The sequence below is a fragment of the Rhinopithecus roxellana genome, chromosome 12, assembly GCF_007565055.1.
Source record: "Rhinopithecus roxellana isolate Shanxi Qingling chromosome 12, ASM756505v1, whole genome shotgun sequence".
NCBI classification, from domain to species: domain Eukaryota; kingdom Metazoa; phylum Chordata; class Mammalia; order Primates; family Cercopithecidae; genus Rhinopithecus; species Rhinopithecus roxellana.
In genome coordinates, this window is record NC_044560.1 from 102,951,096 (window position 1) to 102,964,675 (window position 13,580).

Genomic DNA, 13,580 nt, shown 5'->3' on the forward strand with positions numbered 1-13,580 from the left:
GGACAGAGAAAGCTGCATTTTAGAAAAGTGACTGGACTGTAGAGGAGATGAAAGCCAGTCTGTCCTCCAGCATCCCAGACAAGACTGGGCTCAGGGTCCTTCAGGAGTGGTTGGAATCAAGAGAATTCTTAGAAGTCTGCAACAGTACACTAGCAGGTCACCATCCCCACCCACTGGTCTCCAGAGGAGGACACTCAGTAGGACAGCTTGCTTCTAGCAAAGCCCAATATGGCTTTTCTCTAAAAACATTGAAAAGATACATGGTGGATGCAAAGGCATTTGGGGTGGACAATGGCAGCCCAGAGTGACACCCTCCTCAGTCTGGCAAGGAGAGGGATGGACAGTGGCCTGACACTAGACTCTAACGTTCTCCCCAACCCTACACAGAGCTCCTAGTCAGACACTGTATAAGTGCGGGGCCGCCCAGGTGTCACCAACTGTAGGAGGAGAATTGGCAAGCAGGAAGGGAAGGATCAAAATGCACAAATAGAAAACATGACCCCAGAGAAAATAGTCAATTAAGGGAATAGGAAAGAATTTAAAAGAAAAGAGAACATGATTCCTAATATACTCAACAAGATTCAAAACATGTATTAACTATGAAACAAAGAGAATAACTGAAATTGGTAAATCAAATACAGATGATGAGAAGGAATGAAAAATATGGGAAGTAAAGTTGGAAGAATCTTCTGGAATAAAGATCAAAAAGTAAAAATAAATAAATAGGGAGAGAAAACTGTGCAGAATATCCCATATCTAATGAAAACCCCAGAAGAAAAGAGACAATGGATGGGAGAAAATGATCAAATAGATATCAGAAAAGACTTTTCTAGAGCTGAAACACTTGATTTTCAGATTGAAGGCAGGAGGATCACTTAGCCTGGGAGCTGGAAGTTGCAGTGAGCTATGGATTGTGCCACTGCACTCCAGGCTGGGCAGCAGAGCAAGACTCTGTCTCTAAAAAAAAGTTAAAAAGGGTCTACCAAGGTCCCATGTCTGGACACGTTCTCATGAAAGATAAGGAGACCAGCTTAAAAGCTTTCTGAGAGACAGAAATAAATTCACCTATGAAGAGTGGGAATGAAAAAGCAGTATTTCTCATGAGTAACCTTAGATGTTAGAAAAGTTAAAAAGAGGCTGGGCATGGTGGATTATGCCTGTAATCCCAACACCTTGTGAAGCCGAGGAGTTTGAGGCAAGACTGGGCAACATAGGAGGACTCAATCTCTACAAAAATTAAAAAATTAGCAGTGTGTGGTGGTGCATGCCTGTGGTCCCAGCTACTCAGGAAGCTGAGACAGGAGGATCTCCTGAGCCCAGGAGTTCAAGGCTGTTAGAAAAAAAAAAAAAGAATGGGATAGAGATTTTTTATTGTTATTGTTCATTTTTTTGTAAGTTTTTAATTCCCTGTTAAAATACATCTGTGACTTTAAGTACAAATATGAAACAAACCAAATGAAGCATAATTTTAAGGAATTAATAAAGAGGAAGAAGGAAGCCCATTTGAACTTGGTGTTGGGAACAGCCAATTGTGGTACAGGAGTGAGGTAGCTGGACCCAGGGAGAGTGAGATGCAGCCTTACTCTCCATAGCACAACACTTCTTTAAACCATTGCGTGATCCCCTCGTCTTTTCACTTCTTGCCTGCATCTCACCCCTCACTCCCAAAGACTCCTCCTGTCTGTTCGTCACGGTAACTTCAGCAGCTGGAGCACCACCTGGCGATTTTCAATGCATAAATGAGTGCTCATACAGCCTTAATATTACAAACATTGTTTATTAGATTTCAATTATAGAAACACAGTTGGGCAAAGAATGGGAGACTTAACTGAGCTGGAAAGATGTATTAAGGCCGGGCGCGGTGGCTTATGCCTATAATCCTAGCACTTTGAGAGGCCGAGGAGGGCAGATTGCCTGAGCTCAAGAGTTCTAGGCCAGCCTGGGCAACACAGTGAAAACTCACCTCTACTAAAATACAAAAAATTTGCCAGGCATGGCGGTGTGCACCTGTAGTCCCAGCTACTCGGGAGGCTAAGGCAGGAGAATTGCTTGAACCCCAGAGGCAGAGGTTGTAGGGAGCCGAGATGGCACCACTGCACTCTAGCCTAGGTGACAGTGTGAGACTCCTTCTCCAAAAAAAAAAAAAAAGAGTATTTGAGTATGAATAGCCTTCAGATGTAAAAGTAGAAACATGGCTGATGGAGGGTGGATCCTGGATGGGGAGGCTGAAGTACATGGAAAAGATAGAGAAAGGTTAGAGGTGCCGAGATTCTCATCCAGAAAGTGGAGGGCAGGGAGCTCCTGGAGCAAGCAATAATGCTAAATTATATTTAAAGTTAAATTAATTCAAGCTGTTGGCCATTATGAATAATACTGCTATGGATATTTACTTACATGTCTTTTTGCAGATATGTGTTTTAATTTTCTGGGTAAATTCCTGTAGATGGAATGTCTAGAAAAGGCAAATATATGGAGACAGAAAGCAGAGTGGTGTTTGGCTACTGCTCAGAAGGGAGTGATGCTGGTTTTAAATGGGTAGGAAAACATTTCTAGGATGATGGGAATGTTCTGAAAACTAGATTGTGGTGATGGTTGCACAGCTCTACAAATTACCAGCACCATTCAAATGCACACTTACAATTTTTGGAGTACAAATTATATCTCAATATTATATTGTAAAAATATAATAAGTAAAACTTCTAGAAGAAAATTATAGAATAACCTTATGACTTGGGAATAGGCAGACACTTCACTTCATACATACACATGCACACACACACACATACAACACAAGTGCCAATAAACACAAAAAAAACACTAAACATCATTAGTCATCAGGGAACTGCAAATTCAAACTATAATCAGACACAACTACCAGAACAGTGAAATATCAGCAAAGATATTGAGGAACTAGAATTCTGAAGCATTATTAGTGGGAACATAAGTGGTACATTCACTTTGGAAAAATGTTCTGGTGGTTTCTCATAAAGCTAAATACACACAACATTTCTGCTTCTAGGTGCATATCTGCAAGAAATAAAAACATATGTCTGCAAATAACATACTTGTACAAGTATGTTTATAGCAGCTTTATTTATGAGCAAAAGCTCATGGAAACAGGCCATCAATAAACAACCAGAGAGACAACTGACATAGGCAGTGGCATGAACCATCTCAAAAAACATTATGCTGAGTGAAAAGAAACGCTGTTTATAAAACATTATTTATTATACAGATTCTTTCTGTATCAGTTATAGAACAAGGAAAACTAATCTACCATGGAACAAATCTGAACAGTCATTGTCTCTGTGCTGGGGACAGTGTAGGGACGTGGAGAAAACCCTGGGACAGTGGTAATGTTCAGCACCTATTCGGCTACACAGGAATATGCATTTGTCAAAACTCATTTGAGAGTACACTTAAGATCCATGTATTGAATTTTATATACATTTCATTTCAAAAAGATAAAGAAAGAAAAGGATTGGGCTGAGAGTCGTATCAACTATAAATGGGTACCAGAAATTTTTGTTTTGTTTTGTTTTGTTTTGTTTTGAGACAGAGTCTCGCTCTGTCACCAGGCTGGAGTGCAGTGGCGCGATCTCGGCTCACTGCAGTCTTCATTTCCCAGGTTCAAGCAATTTCCCTGCCTCAGCGTGGGGTGGTGGAATATTCTAAGACTGGATTGTGGTGATGACTGCATGGCTGACCCTGAACTCTGGATCAGTATTGCAAGCTGAAGTGTTGACAGGTGGAGTGCACTGATGTCTCCAACTTACTTCGAAACACATCAAAAATAAGATGGACTGATGACAGTTAAAGGCACAGACAAATGAACAGATGTGCGATAAAGCAAGTAGAGTAAGATGTTGATGAAATAATCTATGTGGTATGAATATGGGTGTTCGCTGTGAAATTCTATGAACTTTGTGTATGTTTGAAAAGAGTCATAATAAAATGTTGGGGACAATGTAATCTATGGAAGAGTTAAAAATAATACAACTATTAAACATGAAGAAGAGAAACAGAGGAAGAGGTACTGGTGAGCTAAGTCCTTATTTCTTATTTTAGAGAGTCAATAGATATTGTCCAAATTTAACAAATCTTTTAAATTATTTTTATTTTTTTCTATTTTCTTAGAGTCAGGGTCTCACTGTCACCCAGACTAGAGTACAGTAGTGTCATCAGAGTTCACTGTAGCCTCAACCTCCCAGGCTCAAGCAATCCTCCTGCCTCAGCCTCTTGAGTCATTAGAACTACAGGTGCATATCATCTTGCCTAGCCAATGTTAAAAACTATTTTCTTTCCTTTGGGAAATTTTGAGATAGGGACTTGCTATATTGCCTAGTCTGGTCTTGAACTCCTAGCTTCAAGCGGTCCTCCAGCCCCAGCCTCCCAAAGGGCTGGGATTATAAGTGTAAGTCACTGTGCCTGGCCTCAATTTAATAAATCAATACAGATATACATTCATATTATTTCACACAATGGAGGTAAAAAACAAAGGAAATAAGAGAGAAACTACCTGAAGAAATTATCTCTGAGACATGAGATGGAGGAAGTGCATTAAACTTGGCTTTCATAATAACCTATTCCTTTACCTTTTGAATTTTTTTTACCATTCAATGTACTACTTTGATTAAAAAAAAAAAAAAACACACAGAAAAAGTCTCTAAGCCTACAGACACACTCATCAGCTAAAGGACTGCCAAGGACCTTAGCCCAAAGCTCTCTGCCCACTCTCTGGGTCTGAGTGATTGATGATGTCGGGAACTGTCACTGCTGGAAGGAATTCAGGATCAGAACCACTTTCATCTTGTGTCAGGAGTCTGTACTCCACGGCTCTCTGGTGTCTACCAGGTGAAGTGGACAGCTAAATGTATTCAGATTATTCCAGAATGGGTCATTCTTAGAGTGGGGAAAACAAGTGCCCACAGACAGTTGAAGCACATGTTCGGTTTTTACTGATTCCCAAAATTATTCCCTTCCTTCCAAAATATAATAGGTTGATCCCTCTACAGTTTATAAGTGTGATGACTGGGCTTCATACTCATGTGTGAGATGTGCCTCCCTCAAACTGTCTCATACCACCAGTATGTGACCTATCCCATGTGAAGTAGAACAAGACAGGTTGCACGACACGGCAATTTGAAAGTTAGTCATCATCTCAATGCAAGCAGATGGAAGAAAGTAAGATGCCTTGCACTTGACCCTACTAGCAGATTTAATCTCATTGCAATGGAAGAAGCTGGCTCTCATCTGAGTTGTCTGCTTCTATACTTGGTGGTAGTCTGTGCTGAGAAACCTGTTTCTTGCCAAGGACTCTGTGGCTCTAAGAGCTGGAGATTCGTTGATTTCAAAATTTCCTAAACAGCTTCTGGTTGAGGTTGGCTGCTTGCCACAGCATCTAGGAACTACATTGCCTTGGACAATCACCATTTATCCATCCAGCCACTTATCTAACAAATACTAACGGAATATGGAACATGGCGCTCATTCCAGGAGCTCAAAAAACTGCTGTGGACAAGGATGGACAAGATCCCTGCCCTTGCGTAGCTGACTTTCAGTTATTTAGAGCCTCTGTAGATACATGTTTGAATGTCATGAGTAATTTATCAGGGTTGCCTAAGTTAAAAACTGATTGAGGTGGAGAAGATAAGGTGGCAAGAGAAGAACTCTTTGAGGAGGTGACATTTTAGCTGGGACAGAAGGTTGAGAATTCAGCTATGAGAAAAGTATGAAAGAGTATATTCCAGGTGACAGGGGCCATAAGAACAAAGCCATAGGGTGAGAAGGAGCTTGATGTGTTTGGAAACAAAATAAAGGCCACGTGGTAGCTGAATTTTAGTCACATGAGATGAGGTAGAGGAGGAGATTTGGGACAAGTCTTTTAGGGCCAAACAGGCCTTGGTAAGGAATTTGGATTTACTCTCATTTTAATGAGAAGTCATCAGAGGATTTTAAGCAGGAAAGGGACTTAACAGAATGTGTATTTTAAAAAGATGATTCTGGATGCACTGTGGAGAATGGCAGACAGGAGGATATGGATGAAAACTGAGGACTCTTTTAGACTTTCAGGGCAAGGCAACAATGGCCTGAATGCCTGTGGTGGTGATAGAGATAGAGAGATGTGGAATAATTTGAGATGCCATGACACTGTTTTCCAATTATTTTTGCCAAATCTGCCGTTACTGCACCTTTGGGATGGAAGTCTCTCAGTGTGGTACTTTCTTCAGCGAATCCTGTCTAGTATTCCCCAGGACCACTCTGGAAGGAGGTATTAGTCTGCCATGCTTTTGGGAACCAGATAGCTTGCTTGGGGCTACAGCTTAGCTGGAGGATACTTCCTCATTACCTATGAACTGTCCTCATTACTTAGAAACTGTCTCATCAGACAAACCACCTAAAGCCTTTCCCCAGCTCTAATCAGACCCTGGCCCCGCTCCATCTCCTGGTTCTACTTTTGCTACTTGACCACACTCTTGGGGAGTCCGCCCCAGAAGCCTTACTGCACAGTCCCTAAGACAAGAGAATTTCCCTTTTCCCAGTTCTAGAAAAATGTGTGGAATTGCTCCATAGTAGACTGACCTATTTAAAATGCACACTCCTGAACTGGTCACAAGGGTCGGGGATGGCACAGCTGTCATCTTGAGTCAGCTGTCAACTGCTCAGGCTGGTGTGTACAGGAAGGAGCTGGGCACCAGACCCACATTGTCTGAGACCAACAGAAGGACGATTCTTCAAGGCAAATTGAGATGCTGGCAGCAGCAGAAGGGAGAATGGATGGACAGAGGGCAAACACAATGAGATCTCTGACGTATCTTTCAAGTTGCAGCTCCTAAGCTGTCTCTTCCAGGAACCTTTCTATATCTAGTCTGCCTTGGAGAACCAGCTTCACCATGCAGTGGACTTTCTTGTCAAGGGAAAATGCAGACAAATGTTGTCGGTGATCAGGTCCGATCTTTCAGGGAAGTCTTGCAAGAGCCTAACCCACGGTCCACAGGTTTCTGTGCATGCCCTGCGAACAAGCTCCCACTGGTAATGACTGCAGCCGGTGGTGTTGTTTCAAAAAGTTCCAGGAAGAATCTCAGCCCTGGAAAAACAAAAATGGGTTTGACCCAGAGATGCCTGAGTTGGAGATGAACTTTGGAGAACTCCCCTTGTTAGCGTACTAAAATCCCTGCCCAGGGAGGAGCTCATTCACCATTTTCCATACATGTGAGGTATATGGAACATGATCAGTGATGGGCTTTACTCCATCTCCACATTCGATGACTCAGCTCACCAGCGCAATAAAAGCTAGGCTTTCACCTTTGTTCTGGGAGGCACTGCTTGGGAACTATCCCCGATGTCCTCCTTACTTGCTGCAAGGCATCAAATCCCCTTGTTAAACCCGCCTTGGCTGTGGTCACTGGACGTCACCCAGCAAGCCATTGAACCCATCTGTCATGTGAGTAACAAAATGAGAAAGAGAACCTTAAGCATTGGGTCTGATTGTCTGACTGATCATCTGAAGACATGGTATGGAGACATTTATTTATTCAACACATAATTGTAGGTGTATACCCTGGGCCAGGAGCTGTCCAAGGTGTGTGAGCCCCAAAGGTCCTTCACACCCACATGACCTCAGAAAGACCACGTGCCCGCCTCATGGACAGAGCACAGCACAGGCACAGATGAGCGTTCAGTGGAAGTTGTGAGTAAATAAATGACAGCTTAGCACATGCGTTGGTCTAGAAGAGGCGGTGAAGTTAAGTGATGGATAGAAAGTGCTGTTCTCAGAGCCCTCACAAACGCTCTTCTCATAGCCGTGCCTCCAATCAGTCACTGTAGGCTCCTTCTGCCTACAGAAATGAAGCCTGGTTTCTTCACCTGGGAACACACCACCAGTGGAAGTCCCTTGGCATCACTGGCATCAATCACCTTGCCCGGTGTAGCTCCCTGGTCTGTCCAAATCCTACTCACTTTTTAAGACATGGCTGCAGGAAGCCTCGTTCCCTGCACCAAGTTCCACTGAGTTGCCTCCTGCCTGTGCACTTCCACTGCGTGTGCTCCTGCCTGTGCCTCCTGCCTTGTGTTCCTGCTGACACCCCCTGTAACTCTCCCTGCCGCCTGCATTACTGTGGACCCAGTGCTCACCTGCCTTTCACCCAGGATTTCAAGCACTTGAAAGCTGGCCTCTTGCAGCCCTGGCCAAGACCCTCCCACCCAAGACACAGAGGATGCTCTCACCAGTTCCCCGCTGAGTTTGATTTCTTTATTTTACTCTTAGAAATAGTTTCTTAATGTGTTAGACCTAAACAGCCAAGACACTAGGGGAGGTCAAAGGCTTCCTTATGCCACAGCTCTCTTAGGCATAGAAAGCTGTCTCATGAAACTCAAATCTTCCTGCAACTACTGGTTGTCAGCCTATTAATTCAGCAGCAACTCGCAATGGCCTGTAGGGTACTTGCTGGCTCTGTCTTGTTGCCACTCATGCTCAGAGCCCACCACAGCCACCAACATGCCGGTTGTGGGCAAGACAGGACCGGAGACCAAAGGTTTCACAGACTCACCATTGCCATCTGTCACTGTGTGGGGTATGGAGAGTGGAAAGGCAGAGGAAAGAGGGTGTCTGGCTTTTCTTTCCCACTGCAATGCAAACATTTCTGTAATTTCTGCAGAGTTATTAGTTAATGTGATATCGTCACTTTGTGTTACCTTTAAAATGCCCAAATTGGGTCAGTTGATGCAGTCTTTCAAATGCGATTGTGCTGAATATATGGTAGCAGCAAATACTCAGGCTCTAATTTGAAAAGTCATGATTATCATGAATGCCTATTCTTGATCAGTATGAACTGGGCCAAATGGCTCTGCAGAGTTTTCCAGATTTTAAGGGTAAGCTCCTGGTCTGCTGGGGAGAGGATGGGGCAAAGGAGAGGGTAAAGAAGAGTCCAGCTATGCTTCAGTGATTCACTTCACTGTTACTTGGTTCATTTAGGTTTTATTGGGGAAACACTTATCATCGACAGCCATAGAAGCTTCTGGAAAAAACATTCAAGTAATTGATGAATTTTCAAAAAGAAAAAAAAACAAGAGTAAATGATGAAGAAAATGACACCAGGATGTGCATCCTTGATTGCAGGAATTCTAAGGTTTCAACTCACACACCAGATCTTACTGACTGAAAACAGCAAATACGCCAGGCGTGGTGTCTCATGCCTGTAATCCCAGCACTTTGGGAAGCTGAGGCGGGTGGATCACTTGAGGTCAGGAGTTTGAGACCAGACTGGCCAATATGGTGAAACTCCATCTCTACTAATAATAAAAAATTAGCCAAGCATGGTGGCACCTGCCTGTAATCCCAGCTACTTGGAGGCTGAGGCCTGAGGCAGGAAAATCGCCTGAACTCGGGAGACAGAGGTTGTAGTGAGCAGAGATCACACCACTGCACTCCAGCCTGGGCTACAGAGCTAGACTCTGTCTCAAAAAAATAAAAAAGAAAAAAGAAACCAGCAAGAAAATATTCCATGACTGACCGGTGATGTCTGCCATGGATGTGGAATGGACAAATGAAGACAAAAAGAAATTCAACTACATCATTAAACAACAAAGAGTCTTAATCCATCAAAAAAGCCTGTGAGAAAAAACAAAAAACAAACAAACAAAAAACAGCCTTCACTTACAAATTCTTCTCTAAAACCAAGTATGTTTAATGTTGGAGAGCAGGACATGGTTTCTATTGAGGTTGCTCCGATGAAGAGAGAATTCTGAAGCCGCTGGTGGCCATCTTGCCACCAAGAGGCGAGAAGCTAGCTGAAAATGAAGACAAATCAAGAAAATCAGAGCCAAGACACAGAGAGAGACTAATTTCTAATGATTTCCTTTCCAAACCTGGACCTAACTATCCTTTTGGTCAAAAAGATCCACCCTTGGTCTTTAGTTACATAAGCTTATTTTTTCTCTGTTTACTTAAACCAATATGAATTGGGTTTATGTTATTTGCTACCCAAAGAATCTTAATAAATTTATTAAAAGAGCCAAGAGGGGAATATCTTGTGGGAAGGTCACTTAATTTCTTTTGACTTTGAGTGGTCTTATCTGTCAATGGAAAATAATGAACTTATCTGTATTTGTTTAATAGGATTGCAGTAGAAACCAGCCAAGATGAAAGATGTCAGAGTTCCTTGAAAAATGTACGTGAAATTTCAAAAATTAAATTCCAGCGGGATATGTGAGTGTGTGTATGTGTGAGTATGATTCGTGTGTATTCTAAGGAAGAGGACTAGGTGATGTGTATTTCAGATAATGAGGTAAATAATCCACTACCTTCTGTTTTTGATTTAGGTTTTGGAAACCCTGGTCCATAGAAACATACTGCTATGTATGTTATTCCTGCCACATCCACCAAAGCCAGGAAATTCTTTTCTTTGTGGAATCCACTTTTCCAATGGAATTTCCAATATGATTGAACACTTTGATTATATATATATATATTTTTTTTTATGGTGTCTCACTCAGCCTGGTATGCCCAGGCTGGAGTGCAGTGGCGTGATCTCAGCTCACTGCAACTTCCACCTTCCGGGTTCAAGTGATTCTGCCCACTCAGTCTCCAGAGTAGCTGGGATTACAGGCACCCGCCACCACGCCTGGCTAATTTTTGGATTTTTAGTAGAGACGGGCTTTCACTGTGTTGGCCGGGCTGGTCTCAAACTCTTGACCTCAGGTGATCCAGCCGCCTCAGCCTCCCAAAGTGCTGGGATTTCAGGCTTGAGCTCCTGTACCCAACCAGATTATATATGTATTTTTGATTATGTATTTTCTTACAGCATTCTGAAATTTTGAACTTAGTGATTTATTCATGTTGCCTGCAATATCCCCTATTTAGCACTGCAATGCTCTGGCAACATTATGGACTATCCCCCAAAAATTCATATCAACATGTGACTGCATTGGGAGACAGTGTCTTTAAAGAGGTAAGCTGAAATGACATTACTAGGGTGGACCCTAATCCATTATGAATGGTGTCTTTACAGGAAGAGAAAATTTGGACACACAGGGAGAAGACCACAGGGAGGAGATGGCCATCTACAATTCCAGAAAAGCAGCCTCAGAAGAAACCAATCTGCCAACATCTTTATCTGCAACTCCCAATCTCCAAAACCGTGAGAAAATTAATTTCCATTGTTTAAACCAACCAGACTACAGGACTTCGTTATGACAGCCCCAGAAAATTAATACAGACAGCAAATGGCCAGACGTTCCACTTGAAAAAATGGATCCAGGAACAGAAAAGTAAATGTTGTGGGAATGACGTTTGATAGCACGGTTTTATTCTGCAGCTGCCTACAGGAATGACAACAGAAAACTGTAAGATGGTGTGTTTCAAAATAAGCTCTGCAGGAAACTAGCATGAATGCTGCTTTAAAGAAAAAATTGAGGCGTGTTTTCCTTCCAATTATGTGACCAATTTTAGAATAAGTGTGATGTGGTGCTGAGAAGAATGTATACTCTGTTGATTTGAGGTGGAAAGTTCTGTAGATGTCTATTAGGTTCACTTAGTCCAGAACTGAGTTCAAGTCCTGAATATTCTTGTTAATTTTCTGTCTTTTTGATCTGTCTAATATTGACAGTGAGGTGTTAAAGTCTCCCACTATTATTATGTGGGAGTCTAAGTCTCTTTGTAGGTGTCTAAGAACTTGCTGTATGAATCTGAGTGCTCCTGTATTGGGTACATATGTATTTAGGATAGTTACCTCTTCTTGTTGCATTGATCCCTTTACCACTATGTAATGGCCTTCTTTGTCTCTTTTGATCTTTGTTGGTTTAAAGTCTGTTTTATCAGAGACTAGGACCGCAACTCCTGCTTTTTTTTTGCTTTCCATTTGCTTGGTAAATATTCCTTCATCCCTTTATTTTGAGCCTATGTGTGTCTTTGCACATGAGATGGGTCTCCTGAATACAGCACACAGATGGGTTTTGACTGTTTATCCAATTTGCCAGTATGTGTCTTTTAATTGGGGCATTTAGTCCATTTACATTAAGGTTAATATTGTTATGTGTGAATTTGATCCTGTCATTATGATGCTAGCTGGTTGTTTTGCCCGATAGTTGATGCAGTCTTCATAGTGTCAATGTTCTTTACAATTTGGTATGTTTTTGCAGTGACTGGTGCCAGTTGTTCCTTTCCATGTTTAGTGCTTCCTTCAGGAGCCCTTGTAAGGCAGGCCTCGTGGTGACAAAATCTCTCAACATTTGCTTGTCTGTGAAGGATTTTATTTCTCCTTTGCTTATGAAGCTTAGTTTGGCTGGATATGAAATTCTGGGTTGAAAATTGTTTTCTTTAAGCATGTTGAATATTGGCCCCCACTCTCTTCTGGCTTGCAGGGTTTCTGCCAAGAGATCCACTGTTAGTCCGATGAGCTTCCCTTTGTGGGGAAAGATGATTAGATGTCTTGGGGCTGCTCTTCTCAAGGACTATCTTTGTGATGTTCTCTATATTTCCTGAATTTGAATGTTGGCCTGTCTTGCTAGGTTGGGGAAGTTCTCCTGGTTAATGTCCTGAAGAGTGTTTTCCAACTTGGTTCCAATCTCCCCATCACTTTCAGGTACACCAATCAAACGTAGATTTGGTCTTTTCAGATAGTCCCATATTTCTTGAAGGTCTTGTTCTTTCTTTTCATTCTTTTTTCTCTAATCTTGTCTTCTCACTTTATTTCATTGAGTTGATCTTCGATCTCTGATATCCTTTCTTCCACTTGATCAATTTAGCTATTGATTCTTGTGTATGCTTCATGAAGTTCTTGTGCTGTGTTTTTCAGGTGCTTCAGGTCATTTATGTTCTTATCTAAGCTGGTTATTCTAGTTAGCAGTTCTTCTAACCTTTTTTCAAGGTTCTTAGCTTCCTTGCATTGGGTTAGAACATGCTCCTTTAGCTCGGAGGAGTTTGTTATTACCCACCTCCTGAAGCCTACTTCTGTCAATTCGTCAAACTCATTCTCCGTCCAGTTTTGTTCCCTTGCCAGCGAGGAGTTGTGATCCTTTGGAGGAGAAGAGGCCTTCTGGCTTTTGGAATTTTTAGCCTTTTTGTGCTGGTTTCTCCCCATCTTTGTGGATTTATCGACCTCTGGTCTCTGATGTTGGTGACCTTTGGATGAGGCCATGAATGGATGTCCTTTTTGTTGATGCTGATGCTATTCCTTTGTGTTTGTTAGTTTTCCTTCTAACAGTCAGGCCCCTCTGCTGCAGGTCTGCTGGAGTTTGCTGGAGGTCCGCTCCAGACCTTGTTTGCCTGGGTATCACCAGCGAAGGCTGTAGAACAGCAAAGTTTGGGAAAGTTTGCATACTCTAATGCCCTCCTACCCAGCCTTTAAAAACTGATTTAAGGATTTTAGGAATCCTAGAGAAAAACAAACCAGTAGTCTCTTATTACAAAGAGAGAAAAATGAATAACGCTTGGACTCAATAAACAGTCTTTAGCCTGCAGCTGAACTGGCATTCCATGGAGCACACTTTCTGGCATGCATACTTAGTGGCGCCTCCAATGTGCAGAAAGTCAGCTGGAAGGGGAGTTGAGTTTAGATGAGAAGTGAAGCATGTCATGCTTG

The 13,580-nt window shown here is 42.3% G+C and overlaps 1 long non-coding RNA gene and 1 other non-coding gene across 3 annotated transcripts in view; one reads left to right on the forward strand and one right to left on the reverse strand.

The window, feature by feature from the left end:
* Positions 1-1,552: 1,552 nt before the first annotated feature.
* LOC115892178 overlaps positions 1,553-13,580 on the reverse strand; it is a 45,068-nt gene continuing 33,040 nt past the window's right edge. For both annotated transcript variants that reach the window (XR_004052060.1, XR_004052061.1), the window contains 2 exons: positions 6,583-7,087; positions 1,553-1,718 (listed from right to left, as the gene is read on the reverse strand). This is a non-coding gene — a long non-coding RNA (uncharacterized LOC115892178). The remainder of the gene's footprint in view (positions 1,719-6,582; positions 7,088-13,580) is intronic.
* Positions 5,004-5,106, forward strand: LOC115892603. Its single transcript, XR_004052465.1, has one exon. It is a non-coding gene; the product is annotated as a small nucleolar RNA U13 (small nucleolar RNA).